Source organism: Corvus brachyrhynchos, unplaced genomic scaffold (genome assembly GCF_000691975.1).
Source record: "Corvus brachyrhynchos isolate BGI_N302 unplaced genomic scaffold, ASM69197v1 scaffold5, whole genome shotgun sequence".
NCBI classification, from domain to species: Eukaryota; Metazoa; Chordata; class Aves; order Passeriformes; family Corvidae; genus Corvus; species Corvus brachyrhynchos.
In genome coordinates, this window is record NW_008238321.1 from 4,379,229 (window position 1) to 4,398,982 (window position 19,754).

Below are 19,754 nucleotides of genomic sequence, written 5' to 3' on the forward strand. Positions count from 1 at the left end.
TGCTGGGCTAATTTCTGGGCAATAAAAATAGCTGCATTTATGATGTATGTCATCTTTGTCCACTGCCACCATTGCAAGGGGAAATATGGCCTCGTGGTGGTGAAAACAACATGGTGACAATTTTTGGGTCATCTTCGTGCTTCAGCTCTACAGAAGTCCTCAGGAGTCTGGTTTCTCCTGGGGAAAAAGTGGTGGTGTGATTGCCCAGAGTGGGGGTATTATCCCAGGCTGGAGCCTCCTCTGGGTAGGTGCGGGGCCTTCCCAGCACCATGTGGTCCCACTGCAGCCAGAGCGTGGCTGCGTTTCAGGGGTGCTGAACCCCAGAAGTGACTGGGTGGGGAGTTGCATGAGGAGGCTGATGAGTGCTGTTAACCAAGTGTGGCTGCATGGGGTATCCTCCACAACTCCCTCCCACCCTGGGATCTTCCACAGCACTCAGCCATGTGGCAGCCCAGGTAGAGCTGCGCTCCCACAGGGAGCTGCTTCTGCTCTGCACAGAAGTAACAAGAATCAAGCACATTATTGGCAAATTGTTTTGTTTAATATAGGAAACTGGGAGGTCTGCTAAACCCTGGCTGGGGATGAGGGCAGAGTCTACATGCTTATAAACCTTGTAACTCTGGCCTGAGTCATGTAATGAGAGTCTAAGCAGTCCCGGGGGCACAATTAGGATCGGAAAGTAGCCTACACTGATACAGAAAGTCCACATTCTGCACAGAAGGGAGAACTAAAAAGCAGGAATACATACTTATGTATTTATATATTCTGCTTTTGATATATGAAATAGCTGGCAAGGCAACATTTTTGCAGGAAAGGATGTGGGTGTGACAATGCCAAAAAGCATAGCGTTATTTTAGGATACATTAACATGAGTGTCGCCTGTACGGGCCCAGGTATAAACATTCCCCCTGCATGTAATGTCAGGGAATAAAAATATTTTATCTCTTAAAAATAATGAAATGTATTTTTCTTCTAAGAAAAAATACTGAGAAGTTGGTGAAGTACTGGAAAATTTTGAGAGAGATGCTGAGATCCAAAATACATGACTCATGAGGAAAGTCTGAAAGGATTGAGTGTTGTTGACCTGAAATGGGTAAATAAGAAGGGGAGAAGTGACAGTCTCCAAACAGAGGAAAGGTTATTGCACAAAGGACAGCATTCAGTTGTGTTCTGTCCTTTATAGGCTTAAATTTCCATGATTTTGAAAACCTGTGGTACTGGTTTTTTGCAAATGAGGTTATAGATGAGGACAAACAATAATCAGTTTCTCTGAGTCAGCCATGGGAAATGCCTGCTCCTTCCAAAGACATTTGTTAAACATGAGGAAACCCAAATGCAGGGACACTGTGGCTGACCTGGCTGTGGCTGCTTGGGGCTGGGGTCCAGAGCTGGACACCAGCACAGGGATGGCACACACATGCACGGGGGCCTTGGTAGCCAAAGCTAGAATGAAGGCCTCCTGGAGAAGTTTTTGCTTCAGATGACTTTAAAGCTCTTTATGCAATATCCTCATGCTTTTTGTGGGTACAGGTATCATTATTTCATTACGCTTTCATGTGAAGTGTGAAAACTATCTTTACCAATCCTCTTAAATTAGTTAAATATAATATTCAGTGAGACAGGAGATAGTGAAATGTTAATTGAAACTGGAGAGGTGTTTATAGGGTGATAGAGTGTGGCCAGCTGTGACTGAAATTAATGTTCAGGGTCCTTGATAGTGATTCATATTCCAGAGTTCATTAAATATTTTCAACAGCAGTCAAAGCCACGTGGTGTAGTCTACTACACTTGTGAGAATCCTTGGTGCAGGTACATGGCACTGTCAGAGCAGGTCATCCAGGACTGTTTTTAACTCGACTGGTTCCCCACGGGCTGCTGTGAGGGTGCCTGTGAGTGGCTCCAGGCCTGTTGCACCCTGTGTGCCTCCTTGGGCCAGACCATGTCCTTCACATCCCGTACCCTCCATGTGTGGGCTCTCCATGGGCTCTCTACATACAACTGGAGGCAGAGCTCTTTCCCAGAAAAAGGGTCAGTGCTGCTGGGGATGCTGCACTGGACAGAGGATGCTCCCCAGCCCAGTGCCCCAAAACCTCAGTGTGGCCCCGTTGCCCCTGGCTGGGCATCCCTGAACTTGCTCAGAAGCTGCTGAGTTGGGCAAGTCACGTCATAAGAATGGGATCTGTGGCTTGTTATCAGCTGCTCATTAGTAAAGAAGACCTGAGCATTCACCTCTGCTTTCCCATGCAGTCACAGAACAAGGAGCTCTGTCCTTGGCTGCAGGGCACGTCATTTCTTGGGGACATGTGAGTCTTCATGGGGAGCAGTGTCCTTCTTGTCCCCAGGCAGGCCAGGGAGGTCTGTGTGTGGGCAGGCAGCTCCCCTCACCTAGGAAGATGCCCAGCTCTTTCAGGGTAATTGGTGACTGTAGTTGAAGTACGTCTTTTACCTTGCACTCACTCAGCTCTGTTGCTTTCTGGGACTGTCCTTCTGTTACCAAGAAGCCCTGTTAGCTTAGAGCCACCATCACCTGTTCACTGCTGCAGCCATTTGGAGTCATCCCTGCGAAGGGAGAGAAAATGCAACTTAGCAGGGATAAGTGATGATGACATGTTACAAGTGACAGGCTCAGCACTTTTGCAAACCTTCTGCTTGCCAAAGGCACCAGAAAACATTTGAAATTATTGAATACTGCAGCCAATAAGAAGATGCAGTAATTTATTGATGTTTCTAGCTTGCCTTTATTCCTTTCATCTATCTTTGTGCCTGCCCTGGAAGGCTGAAATAATGAATGTTGCTGTTTTTTTAATGAAGTTAGGTCATCTGTTCACCTTTTGCTAGGAGGGCCTGAGCTCTTTTTATAGGGTCCTGACAGTAGTGGAGATCACAAAGAGACCATCCTTTGCTTTTCTTGGGTATGTCCATCCTCTAGGAGGGAGTGGTGCTGGACATGGGTGGGCTGGTCAGCCTTCCAGAGCTCTTGCTGCAGGAGATGTTCATTGCTGTGGTGCTCTCAGTTTCTGTTATACATGCTGTAGAAATCCCTGCCTGTCCTAGAAAACCCAGCAGCTCCCAGATGCCCACCATCTACAGGAATTGGACTTTTTGTCTCTGAAATATTGAAGATGTTCAGGCTGTGCATGTCTTTTCTTCTTTATCACAAGGCTTTGGGCTCAGATCTCATTGTCTTTGCAGTTAGGGCCGTGCAGTCTTGTGCTTCCAGCATATGCCATTTCACACAGCTCCTGAACCAGATAAAATGATTCTGCATAATCCCATTGGCAGCTTGTTAAGCCATCAACACATCCCATCACTATGGAGAGAGCCAGCGTCCACTGGAGGAGAGAGTGCTAAAGGAGAAAATCAATTTCCTATATAGCGCCTTCCCTAATGATGCTGAGTGGTCTCCTGCCTGATTGATTCCCACTGTGAACTCATCCCTGGCAGGAGCTGCCAGGGCATGGAAACTTGCTGCTTTGTGCTGGTTTTCCTCCTTTGGAGCAGATGCTGCTGTGCCACTTGCCGCGTGTGCGCCATCTGGTCTCTGTTAACACTCTGGTGTTTGCTTCCCAGGCTGTGGACTGTCCTGCTTGGGCTATGCCTGGTTCATTTTCTTAAAAACATTGAAATGAATTATCCTTGTCATACCAGTGAATCAGGAGGTCCTCAGTGGAAAGAGGGAGCACGAGCTTGGTGTGCCAGGGATTCCTGTCCTTCCAAATTTCCAGGTACAGGTTGAGTGTCTGCCTCCCTGGGCAATGTCCATAACCCTGGATCTTTGACTGGCATTGTTTTTTCTTTCATGAAGCATTTACATTATCTGAATTTGAATTATTTTGCCACTAATATTACAACAGTAAGCACAGACAAAAGGAGTCATCAGCGATCCTCAAATTCCAAAGCACTTGTCACTCACTAGAATATTTGCAGATTAGCTAACAATAGTCCTCAGAAATCAGTAACTATATTCATTGTTTCTTGTGAACTTGCAAACACTAATGCCAGCTGTGGCCTGGTCCCAAGAGTGCCAGGAACAACAGGAATGTCTCCACTACTGTCCTAGACAGAGTGAATGGGGAGTCTCCTCCAAGTTTATTGTGAAGACAACTGTCTGCAAGAAGCAGACAAGGCAGACTTCTGAAAATGTAACTTTTCAAATGTGTGCAAATGAGATCGACTGATTATTTCATTGCAGAGAATGGGAGACATTTAAACTACTTCCAGGAGAAGTCTTAGTCTGGATCTGAGTGCTGCCTCATGAATCGAGGTCAGCTGGCGTTAGCTGTGCAAATGTTCCCAGCCTCTTGAGCTTAGGAAGGAATTTAGAAGGCTTTGAAGTGCTCTTGATCTTCAGAAGGACATCTGCAGCTAATGGTCTGTGCAAGCACGCCAAGAACTGCAAAGTTATACTGCTGCTGTCTTGAGCCTGCTCAGTCCCACTAGGTTTCCAGGACCCTTTAATACAAGTTCAGAGACAAGCAAGTTGTAAAAAATGCACTCTCATACCAACAGCCGATAATCTAGTGCTGGTTAAGTCAGGTGTAAAATGTCATACTGGGTCTTTAACTATGGTGTTTGACTCCCTGATGAAGTATGGCACACAGTGTTACAAGGATTTCAATGAAAAGGTGAGTGGGCAGAAACTCCAAGCTCTTCACTGTACAACTCAAGGTTTATTTTGTAATTGTATCTAAATAGAAAAATATCTGCTTATTAGATATGCAAAGTAGCAGAATAGTTGGCCAAACTATTTCAATTCCAAACCTAATAAGCAGAAAAAAAAAAAGCTTTGCTGTGAATTCAGGATTGATATTGGTTTTTAGGAACAGCTTTTTCATCTGTCTCCCTTCTCTCATTAGCTGATGGTGCCGGGAAGTTCTGTGCTAATGAATGGCTACAAAGTTCTCTGCAAGTCCTTCAGATGAAATACCCACAGGAGCACAGTGGAGGGTGCAGTCACCTCTCGAAGGATGCTGTGTGCTGCCAGCCAGGACCTGAAGGCTTTGCTGTGCTGGATTCAGCTCAGATGTGGAGCTGTGATCATCTGCTGGGGATGGGAGAAGGTTTTGCCTTCAGCCCTGGAAATTGTGGGTCTAGCACCTAATGGAGCCACGCCACTGTCCTGGACACAGTATGAGGGACACAGATGCATCTACACAAACTCCATCACAGCATCAGTACAGGAGGAGAAGTCTCTGATGTGACACAATTCACCCTCCAAGTCCCTGTCTGCAGTATGCATCTGCTGCTGAATCTGTCACTGGAGCTGATCAGTATCCCCCTGGCCTCCCTCCATCCACACAGCCCGCAGCTGCCTGTTCCTCAGGCAGGACTCAGCTGCAATCCCCTCTGTCTCTGAAGCCCAGAAGTAAAGCAGAAGGTATGAAAGCCAAGCTGGGGTCTGTCTCACTTTGGACCTTTTGCTCTGCCCTGGAGGCGGTGGAATCCATGCCCAGCTCTGTCTGAGGCAAGAGCAGATGTCTTTGTGACAGCCTCAGCAGGTCTCCTGAGCAGGCTGGGAGGTGTTTTTGTGTGGCAGCCCTGTCAAGGCTGTGGCAGTTGTGTTCCTGTCTCATTGGGTTGCTCTGGTGAGATGCCACAGCATGGTGAGACATGCTGGGTGCCAAGGACAGGGATATGGTGTGACAGAGATATCTTCTCAATTCCCCCAAATTCCAAAGTGGTGCTTCATTAACTAACGAGAGCAATAAAAATGCACAGAGTCACTGTGCTGAGCATCACATGGTCCATGACAGAAAGACAAATTGGACAGCTAATAGGTTATGTGAAGGTTAGGTGCCGAGCTGACAGTGTGACACAGCAGAGTTGGAGCAAACAGATTACTGGTGGTTCCTGAAAGGCCACATTGTCAGTGTATCTGACAGTGGGACAGCAGTCATTTGCCCCTGCTGAATGGGAATGATGGGGGTTTCACTGCCTCAGGTGGTGATGATGGGCTCTCACCTGGTCCAATCACTCCTGGAAATGGCAAAGCTTCTTAGTAGCATTTCCAAAGAGCTGCTTCTGGGTCAGAGCTGTGGCAGATTCCCTGTGCTGGATATCAGGGGGCTTCTGCTGCATCCCAGGCATGGGCTTGCCATCAGAACTGGTGGGCAAGCCCAGGCAGCTCTAGCTTTGCCATGGTTCTCTGCATCCAGGACAGGAGAAGCCAGTTGGGTGTGCTCACAGCAGAGGTCCCATGGCAGTGGCAGAGCCCAGAGGTGGATCCTGCTCTGTGCCAGCGAGGCCCCATGGCCTGTCTTTGACTCATCACTGCTTGAGCACCATGGGAATGCTCTTGTAGGGGACTAGCACCAGGGCTCAGAGAGCCAGGTCCTCCCAGAGCCAAAATGAACCTTTGAACCATCTTTGTTCTCCCATGCAGAGCTCCCTGACTTCCTTGCGTATCACTCAACACATGTGAGTGAACACGATCTCTGTTCACAGCGCCATCAGAATGGAAGTGGTGTGTGCAGAGTGTGTGACCAAGAGTGATCTGGCTCAGTGGGACAGCTCAGAGAAATCTCTAGACTCTTAAATTTTTGTCAAATGGTCACTGGAGGGTTAAAGTAATTTTGATTTTAATTACATTGCTGGAGGGCACACTTACGCAAGGGAAAAGACATAATTACCAAGACATTTTATTAAGATATTATTTAATTTTATTGATGTGTCACAAGCAAAAGCACAGGAATGTTCAAATCAATATATACTTACATCAATGTTTAATCTACTTTCAGCATTTTTGCCTGTTCTATTTATGCAGTTACTAGTTGATAAATTAAATTCCCAGAAATATGCGGAACATTAATGAATTTCCAGCAAATTCATGCCTTGTGTATTTGCTTCAGTGGGAAGCCAGGACACGAACAGGCTTTCATCTTCTTTCAGCAAAATTTTATGACCCCTCTGCCTTGCCACTCACCATTACCAGGTCACATGTGATCCTTTTTTCCCCTCGAGCACCTTTTGCAGTGCAGGATTCAGACATCACAGGTCAGGATCTCCTGCCTGGAGGGCAGACTCAAGTGAGGCAGGGCGTCAGCCCTGGAGCAGAGCGGGGTTATGCTGTGCAGTACAGGTGCTCTGGGCCTTCTCCCAGCAGTGCTTTGTAGTAACAGCTCTGGGGTTTCTGTGGAGCACCTGGGGCTGCTCACTGCTAATGGCAGAGAGGTATTTATGGGATGCAAGTGTGCAACTGCATTTGTCAATCTTTCCAGGAGGCAAAATCTGCTTAGATCTGATAGGAAAACCCCAGCCAGTCTAGGGGGCTGTTGCACAGGACCAGCTCCTGAGCGTCCCAAGGTGTTGTCCCCACAACAAGAGTGAAAGCAACACGAAGCCAGGCAGCCTGGCAGTGACAGAGGAGCAGGATGGGGTTCAGAAGAAAAACAGAGCTCCTGGAGAGCTCATGGACCAGGCTCCAAGATGGAATCCTGCTTGCTGTGCTCTGATGCTGAGGCTGATGCAGCACAAAGTTACTTTCAGATACAGACGCAAGCAAGTTCCAGATAGATTGCAGAGCAGTGAACCATATTTTCACCCACATTTGCAGCTGGGAGAAGAGTAAATGTAACCTGAATGGTCAGAGATACATAGTCAGAGAGAAATGGATGTCTTCATCCACATGAGGTTTCTGATCTTTTTCTCTAGCTCCTTTCTTTTTCCTTTTTCTGTTTGGGAAGTCTACCTTGCCTTCTCCAGGCCTAAGGAGCAGGTTATGGATGGCCAGCCCAAAGATGGGACTCGCCATGTGCTGGTTTTGCCTTTCCTCTCCTTGCGTGGGCAATTGCCTTTTCGTCTTTCCACTCTTCAGGCTCCTGGTTTTCCCAGGGCTGCACTGCTCCTGTGCATGGCACCTTACATAGTGTGCCCTTTGCACATCTCCACTCGCTGCCATTTGTATCCAGCTGCCTGTGACTGAGAAATCTGTGATGGAATCTCTGATCCAGACAGCTGCTGAACTCCCTGACTTCAGACAATTTGTCACTGGTGGAAGGATTGATGTTGGGAAGCACTTTTTGAGATGCCTTTTATCTTCCCACATTCATGGTGCTGCAGCACAGTCCCTCAGTTGTCTTCATCTATCAGCTGCCCCAAGTTCATATATTTTCTCCTGGTTCAGCTTCTTCCAAGTCATGCAGGTGCCACTTTCAGTGACTGGTTTTGCCTTCCCCCTGTACAGGTAGGTGGGTGTGTGCTCCTGGGGCTGATTTTCATTAATGCCTCCCAGATACTGCCTCGACTGGTCAGTTTTGCAGGAATTCTGCCATGGCCCTTCCCTGCTTCCCTGCAGAATTGAGCCATCTTTTTTCCCAGGCAGTAGCTGCCATCTGCACCAGAAGGTTAATTTGTTCCTCTTCGCTATAACTGCATTTATCACATGGAAGTGGTTGTTGTGGAAAATATTGATCAAACACTGGCTTTTCCCTGGCTGGACTGAAACAGAGCATTTCAACTACTCAATTGCTCAGGATTTTGTGTTGTGTGCAGCAGCTCTGGAGAGTGTTTGCATGGGTGTGTGTGTGCACATATGTTTTGTGGTGGGGCAGTGCACAGTGGCTGCTGCTGGTCTCTGTTTCACCCTCCAGCATTTCCAGCAGTGGCTTTTCTGGAGCTGGATGTGTGTGGCTGATGCCTTGCACAGTGCAGGTTTTCTCCTGCATGCAGCCCCCTCTGAAGGCCAAGGGGCAGCAGTGGTGGACCCCACTGCGTGGCCAGGAGGAGGGAGGGAGAGAGGGAGGGAGGCATGGCTGGGCAGACAGATGTGTGTGGAGAGGAAGGGCTGTCCCTGCCTGGGAGCAGAGAGCTGGGGTTCTGTGACTTGGCAGTCCATACCCACAGAGAGTATGTGCTGCCACTCAGAGCTGGGCATTCACACAGATGTTTGGATGTGACCTGGTCAGTGGGAATGCTCTGCCTTAATCTGCTTGAGAGCTAAACTCAACCCTTGGCACCTGCCTGGTGCCTGTGGCAGCCCTGGGCAGTTGGAGACTCTCCCAGCTCCCTCACACTGCCGCAGCACTTCCACAAACGGCTGTCCCAGTCTGAGCTCCAGTGCTTGTCTCTCTGTTAAAGAACAATACAATAGCAACAGCTCCTGGCAGCAGCTGCACAAATCTGGGCTGTTTTGACAGCACCTTATTTCAGCCCTGTGCTCTGAAAGTGTAGTGGGAATGTTTCTTGCAGCAGCTCATGGTGGCAGAGCTGTGGCACAGGGGAATGTACAAGTCACCCTGTGAACATAACGATGGGTTTAGTGCTAAGACCTGTCCCTGGTCCCCACTGGGTGCCTTTCAGGCACTTATTTGCCAAGGAAATAAGGGCTGGAGACCACAGCCCTTGGGCACCTTCAGCAGCGCGGCAGTGGTCCCAGCCCTGTGCTGGCCATGGCGTGTCGGTGTGGTGGGCTGTATCCTGGTGGGGATGGCACTGGGCTCCTTGTCCCCATCCTGTCACAAGGAATCAAGAGCATTCAGCAAGGGCTGGGGCCGTGGCAGAGGTAACAAGGGACATCCAGGAGCACTAAGCTTATCTGCTGGGCTCTCAGTCTGTGTCCTGGTGTGCACAGCAGCTGAGCAGACATCAGGAGAGTCAGGAGCAGGTTTTTTAAGAAGGGTGAGCCCAGTGTGGAGCTCTGACCCGGCATAGTGAGGACAGGCAAGGAACCATCCTGGCTCTGAGAGTCGCAGGTGCAGGGAGCCCATGTGCTGTACGGTGGGTGCTGCTGGGGCCAAAGTGGGAGCACAAGGAGTGCCTAGATCCTGGCACATGCCCGGGACGCCGCCAGCTGGTGCACGGTGTTCACCTCTGCCTGGAAGGGGGTCAGCCCTTTTGTGTGCTATCTGCCCCTTAAAAACGAGCAGAGAAGCCACCAGAGGAGTCCTGCTAGGAAGAGAAAGCCACTTGGCTTCAGACGCGGCCGCTAGCAGGCAGCGGGGAACGTCCGTGTGCGGGAGCGAGCGGCGGCTCGGGGGAGGCGGTGCCGTGGCCGCTGTGCTCGGGGCTCCCGCTCCAGCCGGGAGCTGACGTCGGCAGCCCCAGGCAACTCGAGCCTGCTCTTTTTCCGCAAAATCTGGCACACTGTCCAATACAGATTCACTAGAAGAGCTGTACTCTGCCAGTATATGAAAATTTAATTAGGCAGTAAATGCTTCCTGCTTCCAAGCCCTGAGGCTGAAGAAATCCAGAATGTCTTTGGATTTCTTAATGGGACAATTGTCCCCTCCAATAGGCTGTAAATGGTGTTAGTGACATTGGACAAAGCCTGCCTTCTGCATTACATTTGTGCACTCCCTGACCCTCCGGTGCATCCCTGCATCCCCCCGAATGCTCCCGGGGGTGTGGGAGGGACTGACTGGGTGAGGCGGAGGGAGGCTGCTGAGCCTGTCCCCTCTCATGGGTCACTGGGAGACTCTGCTGGTGATGCGGAGGAGCTCACAGCAGTACCAGGTCTAGGGGCTTTTACCCCAGCTCCTCTTTGGAGGGTCTGTGAAGGCTCAGAGTCAGGATGAGGGCAGCAAACCCGTTCTCCCCATGGTGGCACCTCTCCTTGCTGGCACTATGCCACCCTGACCTGAGCTCTTGCTGCGACACCCCTGGATGAATGTTAATATTAATGTTTGCCATTACTTCACTCTCTGCGCTGTGCAGGAGGTCATGGCTCCAGCAGACACAGATTTTCTGTCCTGGCCAGTGTTTACTCTCTCCACACTAAATTAGATACAGTCCCTTCCTCAAAAAGCTCAAACTCTAAAATAAATTACAATGCAAAATAAGGGGCTCCTGTGCTGTGGAGAACTGAGTTCTGATGGAGTCATGACCTCTGCCAGTGTCACAGCCTGGCTCTGTTGGAGTCAGGGCTGTGGCTGCCCTTTTCCACAGCTTGGACAGAAAGCTTCACCACTGAGCAACCTCTGAGAGCCCAGCTCTGCTGTTGAGCCTCCTCACCTGGAGAGCTGTTTGTACATTCTGAGTATTGATTCTGAAAATTCAGCTTGTCCTTGTAATTTAAAGAAAGCAAGAGATTTTTAAGCACTGAGAAAGCTCCCAGTTCTTTAAAACCTGTTCAGCTTAAACAGTATGAAAAAATGAAGCATTTTTTACATGTCCTGATGTCCCTTTGGGTGAGGAAAAGGGGGAATTGCTTAATACCTTTTCACAGCAACCCGAATGATGCATATATTGTAGGAAACTCATTAAAACACATTTCCAATATCAAAGGACCATTCCTAATCCATGGTGACCTGCTGCTTCAAACTGCAGCTCCAGCCTCCCAGCTGGTGTGTTCACCCCTGGGATAGCTGCTGCCCACTTCCATGTTTGCTCTCCTGCCCCTCCCTAGGGCGGCATGTCATCCACATCACTCACATCTCCCTCTGGAATGCAGGAAATACTCAGGAACAGACACTGAGCAAAAGGCAAATCATGAGCAATGAGGAAGCTGCTGCTGTGAGCTGCGTGGGCTCCACGGCCTGCACGTGTGTCACTGGTGTCACAGCACCTCTGTACGGCTGCCACCCCTCTGCGTGGGACACGCCTGCTGCTGCTGAGACCTGTCTGTCTGTCCGCCCACACCACTGGCACAAGTCCGAGATGGGAGCCAGCACATGCCAGATTGAGAGCTGGTAAATTGGCAGTATTTTTTTCTTTCATTGAAATGGAGAAAATAATTTCACCTTGGGGTCTGTGGCAGCTCAGGAAGTTCTGCAGCAAGCAGACCTTGGAGGCAAATACTGCTCTTCACTCTGGCACAGGCAGGAGTGGTGTGAAGCAGCTGCACTCCCTGGACAATGGCATCTGCTCAGAAACCTTCGTCCTTCTTCAAATCCGGTGCGCATGAAAAGCATCTGGAAAAGCCTATGATTGATCTCCTTGGCTCTGACTAGTCCCAGGCTCTTGAGGACATGCAAGTTGCTGCTGGGATCTCACTCCTCCCATCTGTTCCCAAAACTTCAAAAAGAGCCTGTCTGAGCTTTTACTCTCAATGTTTGAGACACTTGCCACTTTATGAAATGTCTTCATTATTTTAAAATGAGGGGTTTGAGAGAAACTGTTGTTATTTATAGATTTCTGTCTGCTATCAAAGCACTGTCATACCCCAGAGCTGCCAGTAAATGCCTGTTGATGGTCACTCTGGAGATGCAGCTGGACAGGGCGGGCCATCACCTGTGCCCCCCCCCCTGCGGCTGCAGCCCCCACCAGGGTGGGTATGTATCACCCTTGGTTTGGAGCTGCTCACTGGGAGACAGTGACACAGCCAGCAGTGCCTCCACAGGGGCAAATTCTCCCAGACATCCCTGTCACAGTGGTGGTGGTGGTCACCTTTGGGACCACTACAGTGACATGGCCCAGGACACCCAAGCAGAGCATTGCAGTGGGTGCAGTGCAGGTGCCACAGCTGGGGGTGCTGCCTACTGGGTGGGTGACTGCTGGTTGTGCTGGTGGGGACCCGTGTGCCTCTGTCCTCATCTGGTGCCCAGAGCTGAGTCCAATCACTGGCAGGATGCCGGGGCCACTGTGGGTGTAGCCTGGAGCTGAGCTGGAGCCAGGAGGGGTGCAAGGTGCTGTGCATGGGCAGTTGTTTTTCATTCAGGTAGAATCAATTCTCCTCATGAAACAGCCTGTTAGTCACCTGCAGCTCTCTGAAATCCACTGCAGGGAGGGTGGCTCAGAAGGTCTTCACAGCTGCTGGGCTTCTTTGGAGCAGCAGCCTTAGCCTGCATCTCACAACCACATCTCCCTGGGGAATCCATCTACCCATCTCAGCCCCATAAGAAGTGTTAACATATAAGGAGCAATAAATATCCACTGGCTATTATTTTTCATTTGCATGGTCAGCTCAAACAGACAGCAGTTCGCAGCAGGGTTTGATATGCTTATATTGATTTTCTTTATAGATTAGAGTGATTCAAGCAGTTATAAGGTTAATTTCAGATGATTAACTTCACCATATTGTAATATTTGATTTAGATTGGCTTTCAAACACTTTCCACCTATTGATTTTCAATATCACACTTCTAGCACTGCAGCCAAATGTCATTTAAATAAAAGGTTGACAGAGTAGAAAATACCCACATTAGTCCTGAAAATTCTGCCACATTCAGCCTGCATCAACCCTGGCCTTCCAGGGAGAGGAGTGGGGTGCAGGGTAGCACACGTGCCTCCAAACCAGGCCTTGGCCACATTAGTGCTGAGCTGATGCAGCCCCTGGGTGAGGGTGGCTCTGGCCCAGCAGGGTCTCGACAGCCATGGTCCCCCCCTTCATTGCTATGGGGCCTGTCCAGCATGAGCCACTGCTGCCCAGCACAGTCACTGCTGTGTCCCCATCCCACGGGCCATGGGCACTGTGGTGTCACTGCTATTGGCAGGGTTGCTGCTGTTTTGTTTGTGACATTAAAATTCCTTAATAAAAATCAACCATGAAATTGTTGGATATCAGGAGAAGTTTGACCTGCCAATTCCTCCTCGTGGCTTCAGATAATCCCCCCATCCTGGAGGAAGTGCAAGAGTTTTAAGATGGATAACAGGTTTTATTTACATCAGCTGAAAGCAGCTGGGGATTTGGAGACTGTAGGAAAATTACATGTATGTGATTTCATAGGAAACTTCCTCCTAAAATACGCAGATGGGATGTGAAATCCTTCCTTTTCAAGGGATCCTCACTCCTCAGAATGTTCCAGCCCAAGGGAAGGTCAGTGTTTATGATTCTGATAAAGGCATTGGAGATGTGGAATGTGAGCAGGAAGGACTTGTGTCTAGCACCCCCTTTGCAGAGCACATGCAGGGAGCTGTTTGCTTTTTTAATGGCTTGTGTCTCCTTCTCTCTCTCACACTTTTATTTTCAGGGGCTATTTTCTTCCTCTCATTTTGGTGATGTGCTGAATACAGATGAGACTTAGAATACACAGAGCTATTAGACTGACATGCACTCATTTTGTAGGTTTGGAAAAAAAGTAAACCCCTGCTCAGGTTAGCTTGGCACAGTTAGAAAATGATGTGAGCACCTGGCTGGCAACAGTTCTCTCACTGCCCAAAACCTCAGGGCCACTTGTGAGTGCCCTGTGCATGGACATATCCATGCAGGGGTCACTGTCCCCACCAGCCTGGTGGGTGCTGGAGTCCAGGGCTGTGCTCTGAGGCTGCTCTCGCCCCTGCCCCTGGGAACCTTCTGGAACCTGCCTTGTCTGGGGCACCCGAGTCCCACAATTTATGTTCAGGCCATTGCTCTCTGTGCCTGCGCCTCCTGAGGTGAAGGGATATTGCTTCCTATAAATTTCAGGGATTCTTTACAGAGCGCCTGGCTGGCCACAGTGGTTCAGACAGAGCTGATCAAATACTTACTTGTCAGATGAATTGTCTGATTAATTTTGTAATTTCAAATGATTTATTTATAAGTCATCTGCAATAACTAATATTTATATTGCTTCCTGACCAGCAATGATTTGCCTTTTCTGATGATAAATCCCCATATACCTGCAGCAGCTAATGCTCTGAACTTGGGAACAGTAATCCAAGTAAGTAAGGAGTGCTCTGTTATCCCCACGCAGGCTGCAGAACATGTGTATTATCTTCAGCTCTTTCCCACAATTCTTCCACATACACTTTTTGACAAAAGGAGAACTGTACAGACCCTACGAAGGTCAAAGCTATTAAAAATCTTTTCAGTGAGCAGTGCTGCAGATCTCCAAACACTCACAGCTCTCCAGGGAAAGTCTGAACTCGCATTTTTCACCTCTAGCTTTTCTAGTCCTGTCCAGCACCCACTGAAAGAAACCTGTGTGGAAAATTACCTCCTGAAGCCCCTGGGTTTGTCAAACCAGGCAGATGAAGCAGCCATTGGCTTGTCCCTGTTGAACCCAGGGAGATAAATGCATCTGTTCAAGTCATTCATATGACTGGAAAAATACAAGACGTGAGATGCAAGGCATTTTAAAATACAAAGAAACATTTGTTCAATAGTTTTTCAGGTATCTGTTGACTCTGTATCGCTTAAAAAAAACATGTGGCTTAAACAGACCTTGCAGTGTCTGCTCCAAGACCACAAGTCTTGGCAGGATTTTGTTGCTCACTGTCTTTACCTGCTTTCACCTCATTGCGAGATGCCTCAGAAGCTCCCTCCAGGAACTTCTGGATTTGAATGATGTAAATAGTTGTGTCATCTGTGTTCCAGGCTGCACTTTCTGCCTGCTGTCCTGCTTGTATGTTAAAGGAAAGCAGTTCCTATACAGCCCAGGACAGCTCCCTGCTAATTGCCTTTGTCCTGCAGACATCCATGATTTAAATCTGCTCCCTGTCCCTGCTCCTCGGCCCCAGCTGGGAGAGTCTGTAGGTTCTGCACAACCTGCTGTGTATGGCCAATGATGTCACCCCACACTGGCAAGGTTTCTGAGAGATGATGTGAAGATGACATTGCCTGCAGCCTCTCAGTCCGCACCAATTAAACAGAGAAATTAAAAAATGTCTGAGTCATTTAAAAAGAGAAATTAAACAATGTGATAAACAGGGGACAATGGAGACAAAGCTGGCACATGTCAGGAAGGACACCCAGTACAACAGCCACGTGTACAGCAGCCTGTGTCAGTGCCCAGTGCCTTCCCTAGGTCTCTGCAATCACTGCACTGGGGAGGAGGAACTGTCTCATGGGGGGCTGGCACCTGAGACTGCTCAGAGCCCACTTCTTAGGAGATATCTCCTCCTTGGTCTGGCCTCTCCTCCTGGCACCTTCTCTCCTGTGCCAGCCACAGAGTCCCGCAAATCCCTTTCCTCTGGGCACTTGGGCAGATGTTTTCTGGCCTCAGGGGCTGGGTGCTTGGTGAGGAGCGTGGGGACTTCGAAGGACTCACAGAGCCAGCTCTGGATGGGCAGCATCCCTCCAACTCAGCCTAGTGCATCAACTCAGCCTGGAGCTCAGAGATGAGACAGACCAGCCCTGCAGTCAGAGCTGCTCTGTGTGGTCACAAACACGGCATCCAGCTTAACTTGTGCCAGGAATGAATTCTTAATTCTTCCAAGGAGCTCGTATGTTTGGGTGAGCTACAGTGTTGCTCTCTGAAAGATAACAATCTGCAGGATTCCTCACTGCTGCCCTCAGTGTGCTGGCAGAGGGGAGAGGGTGTCTATAGGCAGGACAAGTCCCTCCTGGAGGCTAGGAAGGTGCAGCTGGAATGTGTTTTCCCAGTAACTTTACAGAAAATTATAAAGCAACACCATAACTACAGCCATGCTTGGCTCAGCCAGTGTGGAGCAGCTTGCAGAGCTGGCAGGAGAGAATGGTGCTGTGGTTTAGCCCTTGTCACCTTAGGAAATGTCACTGGCACACTGAGACCTTGGGCATTGTCACCAGAGTCACTTCCACAACCTGCCTGCACGACTCAGCCCCACAATGCTGCGACTCCCGGTGGTCAGGTGATGGGTCACAGGCAACCCCCCTAGGGTCCTCAGCAGAGGATGTGCCAGCAGCTGGGCTCCTGTTCCTGGCTCTCCTGGGGCTCCTGGACCTGCTGGAAGGGCCTTTGGGTCCCAGAGCCACACAGTCAGTGGGACTCCCCAGCCCAGTGCAGCACAGCCCAAGGTGTGGATGGTGTAGAGTGTAACAGGCACAGAGGGATATCCTATACCTTTGGAGAGGAGAAGCCAATGGACAGTCCCATCACAGCTCCCCTCTGCCCAGGCTGGAAGCAATCCAATTTTCATAGGGTTTTTCCTACAGTCAATTGAGTGACTTTACTTTTCCAGAGCTGTTAAGCAACTAAGCCAGACTCTGTCTTTTCTGTATCTAATTGGCACTTCCAGCTGTAAGTAAGGTGATCTACAAATCATTTTGATCTCTGTTCAGTTCTTTGATCTCACTGTTGTTCTCTGGTGCATATAGTGACAGCACAATTAATTAATTGCAGGCTGATAATTGTGCAGCTGCAGCATGCTCTAGTTCATGCTTAGAGTTTTACTAGTTGAGTTGCCAGGGTTTGTCATCAAGTCTGGCAAACAAGAGTGATCTGAAATAGCATTCGTTGACCTTTTCAACGTCGATAAGTCCACAGGCAGAGTGCACATGCTGGGGAGGAGCCCCAGCCTCCTACATTGGAGGCACTTAGCACCCGGAGCTGACAGGCGTGAGGTGCCCAGCTGCAGATTGGCAGCTCCTCAGGCTGTTGGATTATTTATTGGTGAATGCTGTATGATGCTCACTATATCCAGCCTGCAGAGAGAGGAGGGAGCTGGAAAGCACTTCAGGGAAGAAGCCAGAGACCTTTGCTAGTATTAACTCTTCTGTATCTTTCAGTCTGAAAAGGAATTAATTAAACCTTGTGCTGTAGGGGTTTTGATCCATCCCTGCTGCAGGAAAAGGTGAGTCCTAGCAACAGAGCAGGATATTCTGTACTGGATGCTCTGCTCTGAAATGTCTGGCAGGAAAGTAAAGCGGATGCATCAAGTCAAATGTGGTTTGTTTGTGCTGCTCCCTTGGCTTATGCTTTCCATTCCAAGGATCACACATCGCTATCCTAACTCAGTGCCACAAGGCTGGCGACCTGACACTCTGGGCAGGGATCAGTGCAGTACCTGTGGGTGAGATGGGTTGCCTTGTGGGAAAAGGCAGGAGAAGCCATTTGCCAATGTTGGTGATTGAAGGACCTGTGAGGGGAAGCCCCAGTCCTCTGGGCTGGGCACATGCCTTTTGGAGCCAGCTTTGCTGCCATTCATGCTCTGGCAGGGCTCGTTCAGCTTTTACAAGCTTGTGCTCCACAGGCCATCAAACCTCTGCCAGAACAGCCAGTGGACAAAAGAGCCTCGACTGTGTATTCTGCTCCTTTAGAACAAGGCAAATATTTCAGTATCTGTTGAAGAATATTTGCATTTTTATGGATAAATTCAAGAAAAAAGGCAACACACAATCCCAATTTGCATCCCTTATTTCCATAGAAACTAAAGGAGCCTTGATTGCTTTCATGTGCTTTTGATGAAAATTGAGTGGGGTATCTTTATCCTGCCATAAGGTGGGAAGAAAAATCGGCATTCAAAATAATGTCTAATGGTTCAAAGGATACTTTCGCAAAACAACTTTCTGTGATTTATTAAATAACTTGGTGCTTTTCAAATAATTGGAAAAAAACTTCCTAGAAAACTTGTTGCAAACGTTCACTAAACTGCTGCAGATTGACATCTGCAGTGTGGGATGAGGGCTGTGTACTGGGCTGTGGCTGGTGAAATCGAGGGCATTCAGCTCCTAATCAAAGTTCAGACCCTAGCAGGGAGCAATAAAGAACCTGGATATTGTAATTTATGCAAACTTTTTTAAACTTCAGGGGGGAAAAAAATGTTAGTAAGCAGCATGCCAGCAGGAGAGACTGGGGATCAGGACCAGCCCTGGCGTGGGCTCCCGGCACAGGGCTCTGTGGGCAGGATGTGGCCCACTCTGCCTGCCCAGCCAGGACCAAGGGCTGGCAGGAGCAGGGGCTCAGTAGGGTGACTGTGTCCTGCCAGGGAGCCCCTGGGTTCGCTTCAGTGCCGACGGTGCCCATCTCAGTAAGGTGAGCAGCTGCCTGGCAGTGGCTCTCTCCGGGAGCAGCGGGATGTGCTGTGCCTGCACTGCTCAGCCTGACACGAGGCCATTTATATTTGATGGTGTTTGGATGAATTATGCACGTAGCCACTAAGAGAAATTTAATGATGGGTTTCGTCTTATTTTTTATAGATTTCAGCCTTTGAATTAAGCACCAGTTCACTCTCAGTGCTACAGGCGATAAAAGGGAATATTCCAGTTCCTGTGTCCATCACAGCTGCTCTGCCACAAGTAAACAGTAATCACCCGCAATTATTGCCCATTATGTGCTCTCTTCACCTGAGATCACACTACAAAGCCCGAGTGTGGCATCGCAGAAGGAGTCGGGTGGCAAAGAGCTGTCAGGATGAAATAACAGCAGAGACCTGTCAAAAGCTGGCTCCGTGAAAGACCTAAATCCTCTCTCGATGGCCCCTCCGTGCAGTGTAGAAGAGCTATTGCTGTGTAATTATAAATTGTCTGTAGGGCTTATCTCAGGTTCAGGGTTGACATTACAATAATAGGGTGGGTGAGCTTTATTTAAGGGATAATGTGTGGTTTACACACGGCAGTAAAGGCATGTGGTGGGTGATTAACACCGGCACAGAGCCTGCGTGGTCCGTGGTCAGAGGAAAAGGACCTTGTGCAGCCATGGGCTCTGCTGGGAGGGCCGGGGAGCTGCCTGCCGGTGAGCAGGGTCCCATCAGGAGAGGGGAGAGGAAGGCCTTGTGTCACCCAGCTCTGGAGGTACCAGTGCCACGTCTCCAGGAGTAGTCTGCCTGGACACTTTATCACCAGCAGAGAGGGAAGGGCAGGTATGATGATGTACTTGAGATGCTTGCTTCAGGATTAATTGAATTATTCCCACAATTGCCTTTTCTCTCCTTTTGCTATAAAGGTGTGGGGAGGATCCATGCAGCAGCTCAGCTGCTTGCAAATGCAGGAGCAGCAGCAGCACAGTGGGGCTGTCTGGCTGCAGCACTGTGTGCGGAGCAACCCCCCAGAGCGGGTTGGCTTTGGAGTCAATACCTGAATCTGGCTTTCTGTATTGTGGTAAAAATAAAGAAAAAAACCCCATGTGGATCCAGAGCCTCTCTTAAGTTCAAATATGCCCACAGTTTCCATGGGAGCTCAGCACCTGAGGCAGCCCTGATTGTTGTTAGAGCTGACCATGCTGGGAGGGCAGCTTGTCCCTGGGGCTGGTTTGGGCAGCAGC

The 19,754-nt window shown here is 49.2% G+C and overlaps 1 long non-coding RNA gene across 1 annotated transcript in view; it reads left to right on the forward strand.

Annotated features, from left to right (window-relative positions):
- The window catches only part of LOC108446687, a 58,013-nt gene extending 43,576 nt beyond the window's left edge, over positions 1–14,437 (forward strand). The window contains exon 2 of the long non-coding RNA XR_001861967.1: positions 4,857–14,437. This is a non-coding gene — a long non-coding RNA (uncharacterized LOC108446687). The remainder of the gene's footprint in view (positions 1–4,856) is intronic.
- The last annotated feature ends 5,317 nt before the right edge of the window (positions 14,438–19,754 follow it).